The following is a 3,614-nucleotide window of genomic DNA, read 5'->3' as shown; positions in this document are numbered from 1 at the left end:
AGAGGCATGTCAGACTTCCTTTTTTTTCTTATTTATTTATTTATTTTAATTTTTACTATGTTCTTTTTGAGACTCTTTTTGAGTCTCACTCTGTCACCCAGGCTGGAGTGCCGTGGTGTGACCTCAGCTCACTGCAGCCTTGACCTCCCAGATTCAAGCAATTCTCATGCCTCACTTTCCCAAGTAGCTGGGATTACAGGCGCCTGCCACCATGCCCCACCCAGCCTAGTTTTGTATTTTCAGTAAAGGTGTTTTTTGTTTTTTTTTTGAAACAGAGTCTCACTCTGTAGCCCAGGCTGGAGTGCAGTGGCACGATCTCGGCTCACTGCAACCTCCACTTCCCGGGTTCAAGAGATTCTCCTGCCTCAGCCTCCAGAGCTCAGACAATCCGCCTGCCTCAGCCTCCCAAAGTACTATGATTACAGGCCTGAGCCACCGCGCCTGGCCTTTTTTCTTTTTCTTTTTTTCTTTTCTTTTTTTTTTTTTTGAGACAGAGTTTCCCTCTTGTTGTCCAGGCTGGAGTGCAATGGCACAATCTCAGCTCACCGCAACCTCCGCCTCCTGGGTTCAAGCGATTCTCCTGCCTCAGTCTCCCGAGTAGCTGGCATTACAGGTATGCGCCACCAGGCCCAGCTTATTTTGTATTTTTAGTAGAAACTGGGTTTCTCCATGTTGATCAGACTGGTTTCAAAATCCTAACCTTAGGTGATCCGCCTGCCTCCACCTCCCAAAGTGTTGGGATTTGGGAGGAATTAGCCGCCGCCACATGTCAGACTTCTGACCTACAGAACTGTAAGATAATACATTTGTGTTGTTTTAAACCACTAAATTTGTGGCTTATTGTTGTGTCTCAAATCACTACCAGTGACAACAGAAAATTAACATACACCTAGTACAGGAAAGGAAAACTTCCTTCTACTCTCTTAGGTTCTGCAGCTGGTTTAAGAATTAAACTGACAAATTAGCTAATCCCAGCTACTTGGGAGGCAGAGAACCCAAGAGGCAGCAGAGGTTGCAATGAACCAGAATCACGATAATATAGATTAAGGCTGGGCGCAGTGGGTCATGTCTGTAATCCCAGCACATTGGGAAGCCGAGGCGGGTGGATCACCTGAGGTCAGGAGTTCGAGACCAGCCTGGGCAACATGGTGAAACCCTGTCTCTACTAAAAATACAAAAATTAGCTGGGCGGGGTTGTTCACGCCTGTGATCCAGGTTAGTCAGGAGGCTGAGGCAGGAGAATCACCTGAACCTGGGCAATGGAGGTTGCAGTGAGCTGAGATTGCACAGAGGCAGGAAAATAGCGTCTGGAGGCAGGGGGCATAAGGCTAATTCACACTTAAGCTATAACAGGAAATATCCTCTCCATAGGGCATATGCCATAAATGACTTTGTCCTCTTCATTTACTTTATCCTTTTCATTTACATAGGGCATACCCCAAGTAGAGGGTATTTAAACTCACAAAAACTCTGTAACAGTGCCTGACTCCCTCTGCTCAGGCCCTTTCCCACACTGTGGAGTGTACTTTCATTTTCAATAAAACCCTTCATTCCTTCCTTGGTTTGTTTGTGCATTTTGTCCAATTCTTTGTTGAAGACGCGAAGAACTTGGATATCCTCCACCGTTGACATGTTTTGGCAAACCAGCCAGGAGGGAGAGGTAAGCCCAAAGTTTGGGATTCATTTTTCTCCCTTTCCTTCCTGCTCCATCCATGGAGCAGATTTGGGACTTTCCAACTTGGGACCCTTGGTGGGCAGTGCCTAAACCTGGAAGCAACTGCAGGTTTCTGGCCGTGGCCAGTGAAACTAAGGGGTTTCCTAGTGGAGAAGCCTAACCACCATTGCCCAGATCACTTACGGAATCTGGGTCTTTATTTATTTATGTTTTTTTCTTCTCTTTCTTTTTCAGTCTTACAGTGGCTGTTTCTTAGTAGCTCCTTGAAATTGAGGGCAATTGGCTGGGGTCACTCTCTGGTACTGCCTGAAGGCCGAGGAGGGAATGGGAAGAATTGCCCTGCCCCAAAGGGGGAAGACTTTTTTTTTTAATCTTTTCCACGCATGGCCCATGATCTCTACCTGCTGCGCAGTTCAGAGCAAACTTGCACATATTTCAGGCAACTTAAACCTTCTTTTCATATGCTAAATTCTTCCCATGTCATACTCTACTGGCTAAGGAACAAAAGGCTTACCCGGCATCCAGTTCTCATTACAGTTCTTGGCTATTCTTATAAATCCCATAGTATGCTTTGGAGGGGAAACCTGCATTTGATGCACCCACCTAAGGCCAGAGACGTCTGGAACTCCAAGATTGGACCCTACAGGAGGATGCTCTGTGGGTTCTGCGGACCTCAAACTCTCCAAAGAGGACGCTCTTGGCAGAGGTTCTAAGGTCTAGTATTAAACCCTCCTTAGAATTTTCTCTTGCAGATCGAGCACGGTGGCTCATGCCTGTAATCCCAGCACTTTGGGAGGCCAAGGCAGGCGGATCATTTGATGTCAGGTGTTTGAGATCAGACTGACCAACATAGTGAAACCCTGTCTCTACTAAAAATACAAAAAAATCAGCCAGGCATAGGGGCGCATGCCTGTAGTCCCAGCTACTCAGGAGACTGAGGCAAGAGAATCGCTCAAACCTGGGAGGCAGAGGTTGCAGTGAGCTGAGATCACACCACTGTACTCCAGCCTGGGCGAAAGAGCCAAACTCGGTCTCAAAAAAAAAAAAAAATTATCTCACAGTTGCAATGCTGCTTGGCGCCAAAATTGTTTAGAATCTGAAATTTACTGTCTAATAGGAAAGTGTGATGGCATTGCATGTATCCAGGCTTTTGTGCTGCTGTTCTAAGCAGGGGGCCTGGTTAACATGTGACGCCCTCCTTTGGTACTGTTTGGCCCCAGTGCTCCTGGAAGTCTAGGGAGACTGGGAGGCTTAGCCTTTCAATATCAAACTGCCATGGAGACTGCTTTATCTGAAATTTTGGTACAGAGCCTTCCTTGTATTTTCTATTAGATTGGAGTAAAACCACAAGCTTGTATTGCTATCTCATGGCTGAGGTTCCAAAGTATTGGATCTTTGTTGATGTGTGTGTATGCATGTCTAGATGTGTTTATTTGTATGTACACTTACTGTTTTATGTTGTGTCTACCAAATTGGCTTGTAAGTAAAAGTGCACTCATAAATTAAGTAAGTAAGTCTAAGCAATTTTCAAGTTCACGTGACTTAAAGTGTAACTTAATAAGCTAGCTTTAAAATTATTGGCGGAATAAAAATAGAAATGCCTTCAGAATTGTCAGCATACCTTCCAGTGTTAACAGCGCCACTGCATTCCAGCCTGGGTGACAGAGAGAGACTCTGCCTCAAGAAAAAAAATGAAAAGACCCAAAGAGGCAATCAGCCCTCCATATCTGCAGGTTCCACATCCATAGATTAAGCAAACCTCAGATGAAAAATATTTAGAAATAAATAAAAAATAGGCCGGGCGCAGTGGCTCACGCCTGTAATCCCAGCACTTTGGGAGGCCAAGGCAGGCGGATCACCTGAGGTAAGGAATTCGAGACTAGCCTGACCAACATGGAGAAACCCCATCTGTACTAAAAATACAAAATTAGCAGGGTGT

The sequence above is a fragment of the Macaca thibetana genome, chromosome 11 (genome assembly GCF_024542745.1).
Source record: "Macaca thibetana thibetana isolate TM-01 chromosome 11, ASM2454274v1, whole genome shotgun sequence".
Taxonomy (NCBI): domain Eukaryota; kingdom Metazoa; phylum Chordata; class Mammalia; order Primates; family Cercopithecidae; genus Macaca; species Macaca thibetana.
This window is presented reverse-complemented; position numbering follows the sequence as displayed.